Source organism: Euphorbia lathyris, chromosome 4, assembly GCF_963576675.1.
Source record: "Euphorbia lathyris chromosome 4, ddEupLath1.1, whole genome shotgun sequence".
NCBI classification, from domain to species: Eukaryota; Viridiplantae; Streptophyta; class Magnoliopsida; order Malpighiales; family Euphorbiaceae; genus Euphorbia; species Euphorbia lathyris.
The window spans coordinates 74,239,189-74,258,531 of record NC_088913.1 but is presented as its reverse complement, the minus strand read 5'-3'; the positions used below and the strand labels follow the sequence as shown (position 1 = coordinate 74,258,531).

Sequence of the window (19,343 nt, the reverse complement as noted above, 5' to 3'; positions counted from 1 at the left end):
GTTCGATTTATGCCTATAAACCTAATTGAAAATTGAAAATAAGATTTATATTTATCATGAACTCATGATATAAAATAGAGATTTGAAACTAAAGAAATTTTACTTATATACATTTACTCAAGACGTTTTAAAATCATTTCGGAGATTTGTAAAAATATTTCAAAAAGATATTGCCCGTATAGAAATATTATTTCTAACAATAATGATAACCTTAAAATATGTTAAACATTATTTTGAGAATAGAATTGTTTGAAACATATGAAATATATACTTAACAAAAATTTACGTTTATGAAAAATTGTCATTATTTTTGAAAAATGTTGCACTTTATATAAAAATGTTGCATTTCTATTTTGAAAATGTTGCATTATATATATATTACTTTTGAAAATGTTGTATTATATATTTTACTTAAACATTAATAACAACATGCATTTATACTTAAATAAATAGCATTCATTCTCATTCGTTGCATTCATTCGTACTTAAAATTAAAATGAATATGAAATATCTCCTCACACACTTAATTTGGACCATGTCCTCATTGGTGCAAAAAGCGATAAAACACGAAAAATAGTACGAAATTAAATCATACGAATTAGAAAAGAAAAAAAAAATATGGTACGATAACATTCAAACATAATAATAAAGATAATTGTACCAAACATAAGTAGAAATATTGTACCAAACGTAACAAAACATAATAACGAAAATGAGTGAAAGATAGAAAGGATAAAACCTATCAAGGTGAACTCGGTGGGGAAGGCGTAGTCTCAACTCCTTGGCGTCGGAAGAAAGATAGCAACCGGCGACGAGTAGACTTGTGCTCACGTCCCAAATTAGTGATATTGGCATCCACCGTGTTTATCCTCGAACTCATTCCGGTATTATTGGCAACGACTTTATCTAACCGCAAATGCATTTGACGGTTATTCTCGTTCATTTGTGTCAAAACACGTTGCCATCCAACTTGTTCTTCAACATTTGGTTCCTTATTTGCTTGCTCTTAGGCATTGGCATCAACATTCTCCTCCTCCTCCTCTTCATATTCCTCATCATGCTCCTCATCATCTTCTTGGGCACCTAATCCTTGAGAACTTGAAGCTTCACCACCCAAAGTAGAAAAAACACGTCTTGTACGATCCTCGTATGAGATAAAAGCGGGTGGTCCCAATTTTTTCAACAAATTGGCTCTTTGAAGTGTCGTAATATCCAAGGAAGGCAAACCAACATGAGGCATATTTGGATAATCCGCTAATTCACCCCGAGCACCCAAAACAATGCCGGTAATTAAATTACCCATTGGCACTTGCTTATTACGTGAAGCGGAAGCTCGGACCAAATTAGTAAATATCATTCCAATACTATCAATGGTCAAATTCTTAAAAATACAATCTAACACAAACAAGTCACAGATTTGCACCTTTGAACTCTCAACCCGACCAAATAAAGAAAAGGATAAAAATTTGTGAAAGAAAAAGATACAATTATCCTTAATTAATTTGCTAGATGTGTTCTCCGGATGAAAAACATCTAGGCCGGTCAAAGATTGCCAAACCGTGTGTGCATCAAACTTCTTTGGTTTTGAATAAAAATCTTGAGTAGGAAAACCAAACCAACGGCCCATCACCGTATACCCGACCTCAAAACGAATATCATTATTTCGAAAAGAAATAATACCTCTGTTCTTATCATAAGTTAGAGTGACGAAAAACTCCACAATATGCGATTTACGAGCAAATTTTGTCCAACCAAGCACGGATAAAAAGTCATCAATACGTTCGGTAAAAGAAAATACGTTTACCGTGTCAGTATCGATAAAAGGCATGTCGACGAACTCTATTTGGGTATGTGAAAAGTGGCGAAATTTACGTCCTTCTGCCTCCGTCGTAATATCGAACGGTGCTCCATATTAAACTCGTAATCTATTGACTTCAGTGGCTTTGGTTTTATTAGCAACTCTTTTTTCTCTAGGCATTGTTTTTTTGTGTGATTTTTGGTGAAAGAGATGAAGAAATTTGAAAGAGATAAATGGTAGAGTAAAGATAATGGTGGTAATTTAGGGAAGAAGAAGATGAATATGGTAAAGATATATTGGGAAGGTGAGTGAATCTTGGTTTTGGGAAGAGTAAAAGTTGATTGATTGGTGTAAATAGAGGTTATTTATATAAGTGTAAGTTATAGGTATTGATTAGGATAGAGTAATGGGTATATAATTAGAGTAGGAAAAGGAATAAATGCAAAAATCTCCCCAAATCCCATCATACCAGTCGCGACAGCAAGCATTCCAGGGGATTAAATCTTCCGAAAATTTGCTCCTTCGCTGTCTCAACCGAAATTTCAGAATCTCAACTGAGATTCCGGCATTTCTGGGTAAAAACTGGATATTTTTGACAATATCAACATGATTAATTCAACTCCTCTTGTAATTAAGTAACATTAATGCTAAGTTTAATTCCTGAAAACAAAACTGAAATATTAAATTGAAGGAAAACCTAAGGTTTTGCCTTAATTAAAAGAAATTAATGAAAGAATTAATGCACTTTATTAATCATAATGAAGATAAATACATTAAAAACCTTATTACATATATACATAAAAACATCTATGCAGAAAAACAGCAATCATGTTTTCACTATTTACAAACAAACAATATAAATTTAAATAGTATCCCTATGAATTGGAATATGGCGTGCATTGGCCCTGTCAATCTTCGCTTGAATGAAGATTTGCCTTTCTCCAGGAGAAAGAAATTTTGGACCAGAACGAAACTCTCTCATTACAAGTCCCTCATTTTCCAGAAACTCCTAATTAAGAATAGGAAATGGTTCCTTATCAGTCCAAGGAACATAAACTGATCCCTTGGTTCCTAGAATTATTCCACAGATAATATTCCCAAACCCTATTGTCCGATTCTTCAAACGGGAAGCGGCAACTAATCCCTCCATCAAAATCTTTGAGGAATTAACTGTGTTACCTTGGAAAATATCACCTACACATACAAATCGGTATCCTGGACGACACTGCTTCTGACTCGACCAAACACGCTATGACAGAGAAATTTGTGAAGAAATAGCATGGAGTTAGAATTTATTGATTTGTTGTAGGCAAGACGTGGATTGAATCTCTAAAATCCCATCAACATTCTCCAGATATCTGTAGAAGTCATATCTCTGCCAGGATGGTGCGGAGTGGTGTCCTGTGGCGGAAAACCAAACCAAGAATGAACTTCAGGATATCCAAAAGTGAATATCTTACCCTCACAACGAAAACTGAGACGAACACGCCTCTTATTGATGAAACGAACGGTAGACAGAAACTTTAGAACCCAATTTCCAATAATAGGAAACTTCATGGATGCAAACTTGGCCCATCCCAAGTTTGTCAGATAGCGATTTATGTCATCACTTATCCCGAGTTCTTCGTTCAGGAACTCGTCCAAATACAGCATGCCACAAAATTGTGCATATATAAACTGCAAATATCATTTCCCCTCATCATGAATGTAGATTGGAAACCATGCTCCATAGCGTGAAGAGATATCAACACGCTTGCCACGAGAAGAAGTGTTCTTCCTAGCATTTTTCAGAGATTTGGTCATGTTTGTGAATAAGATTGTGTCTGTAGGCTTTAGAAATGAAGAAAGAAATTCAGAATTCTGAAAGAGATGAAATGTAATGAAGGAATTTTGAATCTATAGGAATATATAGGTTACAGAAGTGAAAAGTTGTGTCTATTGGGAAAAAAAAGGTGTAAAACTGATACCTCTTGAAAAAAAACTGACTGAATATCTCAACTGAGATTTCTGTAATCGCTTACAGTTATTTCAAAATGTTAAAATACTGAAAATCTCAACTGAGATTTCCGGAATCTCAACTGAGAATTCCTAATTCTGAAACATGGAGAATCTCAACTGAGATTTCTAGAATCTCCATAGAGATTTCGAAATATATATTATTCTAAAAAACACTTAACACTTTATGAAAATTTTCAAAACATGACTAGATTAGAATTTAATTTTACAAAAAAAAAACTTATTCGTACACAATTCAAAAATAAAAATAAATAAAAATAAAAACAAAAATAAATTAACCTAAAAATTAAAATAAAAATAGATTAAATTAAAAAGAAAGAAAATAAAAATTATGAACAAATAATAAGAAAAACTAAAAATTAAAAATATGAAAACTAAATAAATTAATTTTCATAGAATTCGTCCACGAATTCAATTGCTTGAATTGGAGCTCCTTCGTAATAAATTTTGCATCGATTACCGTTGACCTTAAATCGATCGCCTTTGGAATTTTCTAGCTCTAAAGCTCCATAATCAAATGTTTTAACAACCACAAACGATCCATTCCATCTAGACTTGAGCTTACCTGGAAATAATTTTAATCTGGAATTAAAAAGTAAAACTTTATCCCCAACATTAAAGCTTTTAACTTTAATTCTGGCATCATGCCATTTTTTAACTTTTTCTTTATAAACCCTTGCATTTTCGTAGGATAAATAGTGTAATTCATCTAACTCATTTAAGTCGAACAAACGCTTTTTTCCTGCGCTTTGCAAATCATAATTAAGGGGTTTTATAGCCCAATATGCTTTATGTTCTAACTCTACTGGCAAATGACAAGCTTTACCATAGACTAGTCTATAAGGTGTCATTCCTATAGGTGTTTTAAATGCAGTACGGTATGCCCATAATGCATCGTTAAGTTTATGTGCCCAGTCTCTTCTAGAAGACGAAATTGTTTTCTCAAGTATCCATTTGAGTTCTCTATTTGATATTTTCGCTTGACCATTCGTTTGAGGATGGTATGGCGTAGATACACGGTGGTGTACTCCATATTTTCTCATAAGCGACTCAAAGCTTCTATTTATGAAATGAGTACCTCCATCGCTTACCATAACTCTAGGGACTCCAAATCGGCAAAATATTTCATTTAAAAACTTAACAACTACCTTAGAATCATTTGTCGGGGTTGCAATTGCTTCAACCCACTTTGAAACATAATCTACGGCTACTAATATATAGTTTTTGCCAAAAGAAGGAGGAAAAGGACCCATGAAATCGATTCCCCACACGTCGAAGATTTCAACTTCCAACATGTTTGTGAGAGGCATCTCATCTATCCTTCCTTAATTCCCAGTTCTTTGACATTTATCACAACGGATAATAAATGAACGGACGTCTTTAAACAGGATAGGCCAAAAGAATCCACATTCTAATATTCTAGCTACTGTTTTGCTTACGTTGTTATGTCCTCCATAAGCGCTTGCATGACATTCCAACATTATAGAGTCATATTCAAACTCACTAACACATCTCTTAAGCCTTCCATCGCCGCATGTTTTGAACAAAAATGGATCTTCCCAAAAATATCTCTTAACTTCCAAAAAGAATTTCTTCTTTTGCTGAGAGTTTAATCCATCTGGTACAACATGAGCAGCTAAGTAATTGGCTATATCCGCATACCATGGTGCTATGACACTTTTTACTTGCATAAGATACTCAACGGGGAAATCATCTCGAATGCCTAATGTTTCATCGATGGGACCGTTTTCATCTTCAAGTCTTGATAGATGTCGGCGACAAGGTTTTCAATTCCCTTTTTATCTTTAATCTCTATGTCAAATTCTTGTAATAACAAGACCCATCTAATAAAATGCGGTTTTGCATCTTTCTTAGCAAATAAATATCTTAAAGCTGCATGATCGGTATAAATGATGACTTTAGATCCTAACAGGTACGACCTAAACTTATCACATGCAAACACTACCGCTAGCATTTCTTTTTCAGTTGTGGTGTAATTTAACTGTGCACCGGATAATGTGTGACTCGCATAATATATAACATGAAGTTTCTTATCCTTCCTTTGACCTAATACACATCCTACAGGTAAGTCACTTGCATCGCACATAATTTCGAAAGGTAAATTCCAATCGGGTTTCGATATTATAGGTGTACTGACTAAAGCTGTTTTCAATGTATTGAAAGCTTGTAAACAATCCTCATTAAAATCAAAAGTTGAATCTTTCATAAGCAAATTAGTAAGTGGTTTGGAAATTACAGAGAAGTTCTTTATAAATCTCCTGTAAAAACCTGCATGACCAAAAAATGACCTTACTCCCTTAACAGTAGTTGGTGGGGGTAATTTTTCTATAACTGAAGTCTTTGCTCGATCCACTTCTAAACCTTTTTCAGATATCTTATGACCTAAAACAATTTCTTCGTCTACCATGAAATGACATTTTTCCCAATTTAATACTAAATTCATTTCTTCACATCTAGACAATAACGTAGTAAGAATAAAATTTGTAGTGTTAGTTAAAATTCGTAGTAAGAATAAAATTCGTAGTGTGATAGGGGTATTTTACCCTATCTTTTAGCGTGATTTACGGTATAATTTTAGAAGTAATAAATAAGTTTAATTACCAAAATAGAGTGTTTTAATAAAATAACGTAGTAAGAATAAAATTCGTAGTGTTAGTTAATTATCTTTGTTTTTGTCTTTGTTTTTGGTTGAATTTATGAAATAAAACGTCAAGCTAACTCGGCCCCTAAGATTTGTATTTCAGGTATGAGCAAGCAGTGAAAATCCACTCAATACGCGGGGCGTATTTCTCTTCACGCGAGGCGTGAAACATGGAGTCAGAAATAATTGCCCTATCCACGAGCACCATGTGGAATCTAGTCAGCATACGCGAGGCGTATGCCAACCTACGCGAGGCGTATGACACATGTCAGAAATGATAAGCCCAATCCTGAAAGTCAGAACTGCATTGTCTCCTAGGTCAACTATCGGTACGCGAGGCGTGTTTTGGGATACGCAGGGCGTACATGATGTATTTCAAGCAATAAAACACCAGGAGCTCAAACACGCGCGGCGTATATCACTATGCGCGGGGCGTGTTTGAGACAACAAGATCTGAATTGGTCCACATGCAGGAGATTTCTGACGGAATGGGCATACACGCAGGGCGTACACCACCATACGCGGGGCGTATTATGGGATTTCTGCACAAAATGATGTTCCTCCATGCTTGCACCTTGTGGAATTACAATCTTGCCCTTAGCTTGATCTATAAATAAGAGCAGACACCTTCTAACACCAGATACCTTGTACATAACTACATTTTAGAATTCTTTTTGTTATAGTTTTAGATTCAGTTTATGTAATAAAACTCTGCCACCCCAATAGCTTGTTCCTTCGATCCGCCATTCCATCAAAGTTCCATTCCATTCTCATCCACCAAGCTCGAGAGTTCCACCTCCAAGACCTAAGAGACGGCCTTGAGTCTGGTTAGCTAGTTTTGAGGGCCGATTCTTCCCTCTTTACGTGCTAATTAGCTTTGATCTCATCCTATGTACTAGGCTTGGTTGTATTCTATATTTTTACTCTCCATATTTATAATATATGATTTGCAATTTCCGTTCTATATACGTGTTGATGTTTATTGCTTGTTTTGATACTCGTAATTGATTATTGTGTAGGGGAACGCGATTTCCGACGCCATTCGGGCTATCTTTAGGGATTCATATAGGTGTTGCCTTACCGGAAGTGACAAACCGAAAACCGTAGGAATTGACACACCACGGGACTTACGGGCCCTAGTTTCTGATCCCCAGCATTAGACACGCCTTGACTAGGAACCACGTAGTCTAAGTACTTCACGGGTCGGTCGAACTACACGTAGTCGTCTTTGCAAGAGTAAATCGTCAACCGAACATATTCGGAGTTATTGCTTATTATATTTATAACTTATCATCACCCGTATCATTCCTTGGAGTTTTCCGTTACACAAATCTGTCTCACCAATAGGTTAGGAGTAGTTTGTATTTGTGTCTCTCACCAACCTCAAAGTATTCACCGCTTAAATAACGTGTAAAACCGAGTCGTTTAATACTTGCAGTTATAAATCCCGTGGATTCGATACCCGGTCTTAACCGGATTATTACTTGATACGACGGGGTACACTTGCCCCTAAATAGTGACATCTAGTAGATACAAAGCACTTAGAAAGACCACATTCATAGTCATAGCGCAATCATCGTAATATATATTTCGTCGTTAAAAAGAACACTACTAGGCGTCGCGCACCAAGTTTTTGGCGCCGCTGCCGGGGATTTATAATTTCTTGCAATATTAGACAAAAACGTTTTATTGTTAGTTTAAGCATTTGTAAATATTACTTTCTCTTTTTATGAATAATTTATTTTGCTTCTTGTTGATATTAATGATTTGTTTCATGGTATGATGCTTCATAGTCGTCATCGGTGGGACGACCGCATGGATGACGAATGCCCACACTCAACCTCACAATTCGATGTGGTAAACTCTATGCTTAAAGATATTCATGAAGGATTAGCTAACACTGAGACATATTTCAGGGAATTGGAAAATCTATGGGCCAGATTGAAGTCTCCTGTTGATTCCGCCGCGGACGAATCAATTCGAGAGTCCAATTCGGTTTGTCAAAATGGGAAGCTCGAGTTAATTGAGTTTTCTCAAAAGGATTCCCCAAATAATAAAGGTCGTCTCAGTTGTGAGAAAACGAACATCGATGAGCCGGTTGTGTGCGGACCCATGGAAATAAATCCAAAGCTAGAAGAGTTGGAGGTTCCTTCTACCTCGGAATATTTCGCTCTTTTTGAACTACCAAAGGAGTCAAAAAGGGAGCAAACTAAACTCTTCGATAATTTCTGTAAATATAGTTTTTCGTTTTTGTTAAATTCTTTTGAAGCGAACAATCCGTTTTGCAAGTACGGGTTGTTTATTCAAGAATTTGAATTTCTAACGCGAATGGAAGCATACACCTAGGAGGAAATTCTAAGTCGAGCTCACCGACTATAAAGTAGCGCTTCTTGGGAGGCAACCTAAACTCGAATAAGGGAGTTTTTCGTTCCCAACTTTTACTTTCCACATTTTGTTTTCCGACCGATTCATTTCACTTCTTTAAGTTATTCTTATCACTTTTTATCTTCATTTCTATTTTTATTTTTATTTTTATTTTTATTTTTATTTTTTTAAATTAAAGGAAAAACAAATCCCATATTAATTCCAAAATTATTTAAGATACGCGGGACGTACAACCCCATGCGCCCCGCGTAGTTGTGTGTCTGCCCATTTTACTCAATAAAAGACACACTACGCGGGGCGTATCTCCTACCACGCCCCGCGTACCCATCGGTATATAAACCCCTTTCGAATAAACGCCACGTGGGAGGACACACAGGACGTGCCCCAGGACACGCCTCACGTATCCTCGGGGAGTTGCAAATTACAACTCCCCATGGCAGTTTCTTCCCTCAAACTTCCCATCACTCCTCTTCCCTATACACCTTTTCCACTTCCACACTCCACCTTCTCTTCCATCCAATCAACCTCCATCTTTTCAAATTCAAAACTCCCTCCACAATAAATTTGTATTAACTACCTCCTTAATTACAAATTAAAAATAAAAACATTACAAACAATTAATAATAAAAATCATAAAAACTCATTAAAAACTCATAAACCATAAAATTAAAAATCAGAAAACTGATCAAAAACCGAAAAAATCCTTCCACTTCCCCCTCTTACGCGGGGCGTATCCCCATATACGCCCCGTGTCCTCGCCCTTTTTTCCATCAAAAAGGGGCAGGAGGTGCGATATGCGAGGCGTGCCCCCTTTCACGCCCCGCGTACCGCACCATTTTTTGCGAAAAATAAGTTCAGGGGGAGGGATACGCGGGGCGTGGTCCCTTCACGCCCCGCGTACCCCTCTGGGAATCCGAGTTTTACTTGGATTCCCCACTCTCCCCTTATATAAACCCCTCATTTTCTTCTTCTTCTCCCTCACAACTCACTCAACCTTCCCACAACCTTCCTCCACACTCTCTAAAACCCCTCACTCACACCATGGTTAGGCGAAAACACACCGTCGACATGCGTCCCCCACGGTCCACTAGGGCCCGTTCTTCCCGTTCCGCCCAAAATCAACAACCACTACCATCACCCGAACGGGAACAAACACCACCACTTACCCGCCTACACCGGGCTCCTTTTCATCTCCTAACAGAGGGAGAGGCCGAGAACTACCAAACACTTTCCGCCGCCCACTTTATGGAGCTCCCATACATTGAGCGGAGCACTCTTGACCGCTTCGACCTTGGCGGGACTTTCGTAGAGCGCCTCCGTGCCCTCTCTTGGCACGATCACTTTCTTACACGGCCCCACGTTTACCCCTCCTTAGTTTTGGAGTTCTACACCACCCTCACCTCTAACAACGTCCCCGGTGCCGCCCTCTTCAACTTCCGCCTTCACAACCACCCCTTCACCATTGACACCCAATGGCTCCGCAATCACTTCACCAAACAAGTGGAAGATGGTATCTCCCATTGGCCCGAGGGTGTTTCCGCTCGTGATTTTTGGACCTCCATCACCGGGTCCGAGGATTATGATGTCTCCAACCTCCGCCCCTCTCTCATCCGTGATCCAATCCTCCAACTTCTCCACCCTTCATCTCCTTCTACTTTTCGGGGAAGTCGGAATCCACCAAGGTCAACAAGGATGAACTTTTGGCGCTATATTGTTGTGCCAACAATCGTGCTTATGACCTCTCCTATCTTGTGGCCATCCAACTCCACCACATTTCCACCCGAAAACGTGGCAAGATCGGGTTGGGTCATCTCGTCACTCGTTTCGCCACCTCCGCTCTTGGCGAGGCTACCCTTGCTCGCCTCCCAATCCTTTTGCCTCGGCCCGTGGAGAAAAATGCCTTCAAATCCCTTAGGCGCTCCACCTCGGGCCCGGGTGAAACCTCGGGGGCGGCTCACTCTCACGAGGAGGAGGGTTCAGATTCGGATATGGGCCTCAATTTCAGTCCTCCACCTAACCATGACTTCAATTCCATCTATGCTCGGTTGGACGCCTTGGAAGGCCACCAACGTGCCGATCGAGCCCACTACGACAACCACTTCGCCACCTTCAACACCCGCTTTGACACCCTCGAGGCTAATCGCCTCATGGACCACTCCACCTTCATCACCCGCTTTAACTCCATCGAGGCGCAACAACGTGAGGATCGGGCCCATCTCGATGCTCGCTTTGATGCCCTCACCAACTCTTTCGCCTCCTACTTCAACCTCCATGGCAATCCACCTCCGCCTCAACCATAGTTTCTTTTTTTTATATTTTCCTTTGTTTTGTGTTTTCGTGTTTATTTTAATTCGTTTTATTTTCGTTCGTTTTGTTTTAGTTCGTTTTGTTTTCGTGTAATTTTGCTTTCTGTTTTAATATCTATGTAATGTATTTTTATGGTTTCCGTTCATGTTTCGTGTTTAATTTTCACAGTTTTTCTACCATAAATAACATTCACGCAGGGCGTACTCACCTTTACGCCCCGCGTGATCATCATTTTTCGACGATATGCCCAAAAACTCAAACACGCGGGGCGCCCCTCTTCGTGCGCCCCGCGTATTTGGGTCTCTGCCCAAAATAAGCTCAAAATGCAATGCCTACGCGGGGCGCCCCTTAGGGCACGCCTCGCGTAGAACCCAAAAACTTTGAAGATCATAATTTTTAAATTCCATGTCTCATTTTTGTTTTTGTTTCTTTTGCGACGCCCTTGGAATATGCGTCATTTTAATAACGCGGAGGGCCGTGCAACCCCGCACGTAACGTTTGTTTTGCACTAACAAAAACAAAAATAAATAAAAATTAAATAAACAAAAAAATAATTAAACTAATTTATCGATTCTTAAATTTCTCCCGACACACTAACCTCCTTCGGAACTAATCTAAATGTTCAGTTATTTGTCCTTAAATGTAAATACCGTCGGAGCACAAAGGATCGGTTCTATTAAGAAATTTTAGTCTTAATTTTGAAGTTGTAGAATTTATGTAAAGACTAGGTGATACTAAACAAAAAGCATTGAGCCCTAACCCACATGTCATCTCCATAATGAAACTTAAAAAGGCAATAAAGACGGGATGTTTGAAAATTTAGCGACAATTCGATAGTACACAATCTAAACCCAAATTTTTGTGAGGTATTTTTGAGCCTAAAAGAGTTCGTACGAGAACTCTATTTCTTTCACAATCCTTCGAGAGCTTTGACTTCATTCGAGTCATAGAGTTTGCATCTAATACCGGGGTAAGTACACCTATTTTGGTTAAAATGGCAATAGATGATAAAATGAACCCACTTAGTCTAATTCTTTTCTTAATTTATTTTTCTCGTTTTTATCAACCTCTAGGAAACTCCCTCGAGCCTACTAACCGACTTTTCTTGTCAACACCCTTTTAACAATTAACCCTCCTTTTCCTCTTGTTTAAATACCAACGAAATCAATTTGCACCCGAAATAAGTCAAGGCTTTACTAAGTAAATACCTTAAACCCTCGAAATCGTTTTTGTGCCGCTCTCAAAACAAAAAAAAAAGAAAAAAAAATACAATAAAGAGAAAAAGGCATTTTCAAGCTCCACCCAAGCAATTTCGAGTATATCTTATGAACTCGCTAAGGCCAAAATAAAAATACGGTGCGACCACCAAAATGGTATTTAAACTCGAGCTTCCAAAAATTAACCACTAAAACACCGACCCACCGAAGTTTGAGCGTAAGAGTGAAATCCATTGGTGAGGTACTATCGGGTTCTCAAAAGATAATCAACCCCCGTTATTATTGCCTATTAATTTTAATTATGGAGGTTTCAAACAAGTTTTGGTCGCTCGATTGTTTGCGTAGGTACTCGCCGAAAACTTTGCATAAAACTTTAACTTTGAAATCACGCACTTGGTAAAACCAACCGGTGGTTTGTTTCTTAATAGTCTCAATCCCTTGTCTTTCGATTTCTTTTACTTGAGGACAAGTAAAACTTTAAAGTCCGAGGAGGTTTTGATAGGGGTATTTTACCCCTATCTTTTAGCGTGATTTACGGTATAATTTTAGAAGTAATAAATAAGTTTAATTACCAAAATAGAGTGTTTTAATAAAATAACGTAGTAAGAATAAAATTCGTAGTGTTAGTTAATTATCTTTGTTTTTGGTTGAATTTATGAAATAAAACGTCAAGCTAACTCGGCCCCTAAGATTTGTATTTCAGGTATGAGCAAGGAGTGAAAATCCACTCAATACGCGGGGCGTATTTCCCTTCACGCGAGGCGTGAAACATGGAGTCAGAAATAATTGCCCTATCCACGAGCACCATGTGGAATCTAGTCAGCATACGCGAGGCGTATGCCAACCTACGCGAGGCGTATGACACATGTCAGAAATGATAAGCCCAATCCTGAAAGTCAGAACTGCATTGTCTCCTAGGTCAACTATCGGTACGCGAGGCGTGTTTTGGGATACGCATGGCGTACATGATGTATTTCAAGCAATAAAACACCAGGAGCTCAAACACGCGCGGCGTATATCACTATGCGTGGGGCATGTTTGAGACAACAAGATCCGAATTGGTCCACATGCAGGAGATTTCTGACGGAATGGGCATACACGCAGGGCGTACACCACCATACGCGGGGCGTATTATGGGATTTATGCACAAAATGATGTTCCTCCATGCTTGCACCTTGTGGAATTACAATCTTGCCCCTAGCTTGATCTATAAATAAGAGCAGACACCTTCTAACACCAGATACCTTGTACATAACTACATTTTAGAATTCTTGTTGTTATAGTTTTAGATTCAGTTTATGTAATAAAACTCTGCCACCCCAAGAGCTTGTTCCTTCGATCCGCCATTCCATCAAAGTTCCAATCCATCCTCATCCACCAAGCTCGAGAGTTCCACCTCCAAGACTTAAAAGACGGCCTTGAGTCCGGTTAGCTAGTTCCGAGGGCCGATTCTTCCCTCTTTACGTGCTAATTAGCTTTGATCTCATCCTATGTACTAGGCTTGGTTGTATTCTATATTTTTACTCTCCATATTTATAATATATGATTTGCAATTTCCGTTCTATATACGTGTTTATGTTTATTGCTTGTTTTGATACTCGTAATTGATTATTGTGTAGGGGAACGCGATTTCCGACGCCATTCGGGCTATCTTTAGGGATTCATATAGGTGTTGCCTTACCGGAAGTGACAAACCGGAAACCGTAGGAATTGACACACCACGGGACTTATGGGCCCTAGTTTCTGATCCCCAGCATTAGACACGCCTTGACTAGGAACCACGTAGTCTAAGTACTTCACGGGTCGGTCGAACTACACGTAGTCGTCTTTACAAGAGTAAATCGTCAACCGAACATATTCGGAGTTATTGCTTATTATATTTATAACTTATCATCACCCGTATCATTCCTTGGAGCTTTCCGTTACACAAATTTTTCTCACCAATAGGTTAGGAGTAGTTTGTAGTTGTGTCTCTCACCAACCTCAAAGTATTCACCGCTTAAATAACGTGTAAAACCGAGTCGTTTAATACTTGCAGTTATAAATCCTGTGGATTCGATACCCGGTCTTAACCGGATTATTACTTGATACGACGGGGTACACTTGCCCCTAAATAGTGACATCTAGTAGATACAAAGCACTTAGAAAGACCACATTCATAGTCATAGCGCAATCATCGTAATATATATTTCGTCGTTAAAAAGAACACTACTAGGCGTCGCGCACCAACATGTGAAGGTTGTTTTGTCTTGGTCATCCGGGTAAATGTAAATTTGAAAGAATCCGGAATAACCGTCTAGGAAATAATAAAATGCATGATCGGCTATCCTTTCGATCATTTGATCAATGAAAGGTAGAGGAAAATGATCTTTCCTAGTTGCTTTGTTTAGGTTCCTATAGTCTATACATACCCTCCAACCGGTGGTGGTTCACGTAGGTATTAATTCACCTTCTTCATTCCTTACAACAGTTATGCCTCCCTTTTTAGGTACACAATGGATTAGACTAACCCATTCACTATCCGAGATCGGATAAATGATTCCATTGTCTAAAAGTTTAGTAATCTCATGTTTGACTACTTCTTTCATGTTCGGATTTAAGCGTCTTTGCCTATCCGCTTTAGGTGGCTTATCTTCTTCTAAGTGAATTCTGTGCATTACGATACTAGGATTAATTCCTTTTAAGTCTGAAATTTGCCAACCCATACTTCCTATCCTATTTCTAACAACTTCTTTCAATTTTTCTTCTTGATCATTTGTTAATTTGTTAGAGATAATTATAGGTAGAGAATCGCCTTTGCCTAAGAAAGCGTACCTCAAATGACTGGGTAATTCTTTAAGCTCTAATTTAGGGGGTATTACAATCGAAGGCGGAACTGGTCCATCTTCTCGAATCAAAGGCTCTGGGTCCTTATCTTCTAATTCTTCACCCATTATAGGTTCTATTATTTCGTCATTATGAATAACGTCATTGACACATTCTTCAACTAAGTCAAGTTTCATACAAACGAATTCCTCCATAGGATATTTCATCGCCTTGTTCATATTAAACTCGATCTTATCTTCTCCTATCCTTAAAACTACTTTCCCTTCCGACACATCAACTAGAGCACGTCCTGTGTTCATAAACGTTCTACCAAAAATTAGTGGACAATTAACGTCATATGTAAAATCTAATATAACAAAATCGGTAGGAAAAATAAATTTGTCGACTTTAACTAAAACATCCTCAATTATGCCATATGGTCTCTTAGTGGTTTGATCCGCTAATTGCAAAATCATATTGGTACGTTTGATATCTTCTTCTAAACCTAACTTGTTAAAAATAGACAACGACATTAAGTTTATACTTGCTCCTAAATCACAAAGACAACTTGGGAATTCAATATCTCCTAACTTACACGGAATTGTAAAACATCCGGGATCTTTGAGTTTAGTTGGCAAAGTACTTGACACTATTGAACTACAGTCCTCAGTTAGCGAAATAGATGAAATTCCTTCCCAACTAATTTTCTTTCAAATTAAATCCTTTAAGAACTTACCGTAGTTAGGAATTTGCGTAATTGCATCCATGAATGTTAAATTAATATGCAAATTTTTAAGTTTATCCAAAAATGTTAAAAGTTGTTTGTCATAGTCCTTATTTCGGACTTTGTGCAGAAAATGTGGTTTGGGTACAAAAGTTTTTGTACTTGAGTCAATTGGTGAACTTTTTGTGTTTGATATATCTTCTTTGGACTTTGGTAAATCAGTTCCTGGTAATGTTGCATCTCCGGGAATTTCCGGACCTAGATAATTTTTCCCTGAACGAAGAGTGATAGCCTTTACCTGCTCTTTCGGATTTTCTTCCGTATGGCTGGGAAAACTTCCCTCTTTTCGGGACGGAATTGATTTAGCAAGTTGACCAATTTGGACCTCCAAATTATGGATGCTAGATGAGTGGTTTTTAATAAGCTGATCGAATTTATTTTCGATCCGTTTAAAACCATCATCGTGATTACTTATTTTTCCACTGATAACATCTATGAATTTGTCGATTTTAGAAGATAAAGTGCTAATCGTATCTCTTGACTGATTTTGATAATTACTGGTAGGATTTTGATTAGCATTTGCATTATTATTGTTATCTTTCCAGTTAAAGTTAGGATGATTCCTCCATCCAGAATTATAAGTATTAGAATAAGGATTATTAGTTTAGTTTTGCCCTTGGACAAAATTTACATGTTCGATCTCACTCATATTTTCATAATCCACATCCGTCTGGATTGTGGTGTCATATGGTGCCATAAACCTATCAATTTTGTGCGATAAAGCAGAAAATTGGGCTTGTAACATCGCGACTGGTTCAAGGTTCACTATACCTTTAACCGATGATGTGGTTGAGGATAATGGTTTTGCCACCGGTATATGTCCATGTTCCGCGGGCCACATACTGCTGTTGATTGCCATTTCCTCCAAAAGTTCTCTTGCTTGGGCTGATGTCTTCTTCATAAATAGCCCTCCCGACATAGCATCTAATGAACCTCTAGTTGTAGGATTTAGTCCATTATAAAATGTTTGCATTAGAAGTTCAGCGGGCAATTGGTGGTGTGGGCATAAACGTTGAAGTTCTTTAAAACGTTCCCAAGTCTCATAAAGAGTCTCATTATCATTTTGAGAAAAAGATGTCAACTCTTTTATGACTCTTGCGGTTTTTGCTAAAGGAAAATATTTTGATAAAAAAGCTTGAACTAATTCTTCCCAAGTTGCAAACGTTGCGCATGGCATCGAAGTTAACCACTCTTTGGCTCTATCCTTCAAAGTGAAAGGAAAAAAGCGAAGTTTGATTGCTTCGGCAGTCACATCTGGGATTTTAAAAGTGTCACAAATTTCAAGAAAATTTGTCAGATGGGTGTTAGGATTTTCGTTAGGTAACCCGTAAAATGTTACATTATTTTGCAACATATTAAGCAATGCTGACTTAATTTTAAATTGGTTTGCGGTGATTCTGGGTCTAACGATACTATTGGTTACACCGGCCACCCCTGGCCTAGCGTAATCCATAAGTGTTGGTGGGTCTGCCATAATATCTGGCTCGGTATTTGTCTTTAATGGAGTTTTGTTTTTGTTTTTCTTGTTTTTCTTGTTCTTTTTAATGGTTTTTTCAATTTCTGGGTCTAATGGGTTTGGTGCAATGCCTGAACTTCGAGAACTGCGCATGAACTTGAAATCGTACACGAACCAAAACTACCTTCAAAACAGAATTTGAAAAATAAATAAATAAATAAATTAGTAAATAAAAATTAATAAATTACAAAAATTAAAATAAGTATGTATAAACCTAGATTCGAAATGAAACACGAAAAATTTAAATTTTTGTTAAAAAATTTGGCGTTTCCCGGCAACGGCGCCAAAAACTTGTTGAGCGATTTTTGCAAGTGCACGGTATACGCTTGTAGTAATAAAAGATATCGAACCCACAGGGAACACTTTTTAACTAAAACTTATTTTAATTCGGTTTTATTCACGTCTTTAGGTTTAACTTAAAGAAAATCGTTTAATTAATTGTATTGGTTCAGATTAATTAGGATTAGATGAGAATATTATATTGAACTTAGAGAACAATTCTGTCTTGAGATTTGATTACAAGACAGACGCTTTCGTATTTGGAATAAATCAAAGGTATAAAACTTATTCTCATTAAGCAAAGAAATCAACTATAACTTTGGTAGGATTATGAACATGGAATAATACAAGAATTTATGCAAGTAAATGACTTTAAACCTTAGAAATCTCTCTGGATCGGAGCAAATTTCTACCTTAATCAAATTAGTATTTTATATCCGATAAGCCGCGCTCACGATCATATCATCCGTAAAAACTAATTCTTTTAAGTGTTCAATAAAGTTTCTTTGTAAATTTGATTGTATAAAACGTTTTAATAAAAACACCAATTTATCATTTTGAAAATAATTTTGTCAGAACAATATCAAAATAACAACAGGAAGAATGTATTGAATAAAATAAATGTATTATTAGTGAATTTTGAATCTTCACAAGTTAACAGGGAGGAAGAAACATGGATAGCATTTTGACGAAATCTTTGAGATCCGGGTTGTCAATCTTTCCCTCGAACTCTGTAGGTTTGTCAGACCTTTTTGCGCTTCAGCCGTTAGTTCTTCTCGCTGAATCTTCAGAATAGAGACCACTAGGTCCACTACCAGAATGAGAATTTATCTCTGATCAACCTTTGAAACTAAACTAATACTACTGTGTTTATAACTAATCTAAGAACAACTTGTGTACATCAAGTTTGTTTGTACAGAAATGTAATCTAACTTTCTAACTCTTTCTGAATCAGAATTTCTTCAACATAATAACAACTCTCTAATTTCTATAACTTTTTCCAACTCTGATTTCTGAAATGAATCACTTATTTATAGTTGGTGAATGGTTGTAATTGAAGGGTCGTGTCCGCTGACGAATGGTCGCTTTTATCCAAACGAACAGACGCGTTTTTTGGATTTCTGACATGTGAAAGCTGTGCAGAATTCTTCGCTGTCTCAACTGAGATTCTGAAAATCTCAGTCGCGATAGGGGGCACGGAGGAATGCTGAAAAATTCGATCATTGGGTGACTATCATTAGCGTGTCGCGACTGAGATTCTGAAAATCTCAGTCGCGACAGGGGTATTCTTTCCCCGTCTCTCGGGTGCTTCTCGTCTCCTTGAATCGGTCTTCTGATTAACACGTATTTTTGGTACGTAACTTGGGTTTTTCCCTCGTTTTAGCTCCATTTTAGCTCCTATTTGGATTTAACCAAATAATTAAGTACGTTGCATCAAAGAAGTATATAAAGACGTAAAAGTACTCTAAATGAATATAATTAGTACGATTTCACTGTAAATTTAACGTATTTATATATGATATTTTAGGTATATTTTGAGCTTAACAGTTGGCTATATTAATTACATTTCTCTC

General features: G+C 37.6%; 1 non-coding gene across 1 annotated transcript; it reads left to right on the top strand.

Moving 5' to 3' along the window:
* The first annotated feature begins 16,963 nt into the window (after positions 1–16,963).
* LOC136228240 (small nucleolar RNA R71) lies at positions 16,964–17,070 on the top strand. The gene has a single exon (XR_010688569.1). It is a non-coding gene; the product is annotated as a small nucleolar RNA R71 (small nucleolar RNA).
* The last annotated feature ends 2,273 nt before the right edge of the window (positions 17,071–19,343 follow it).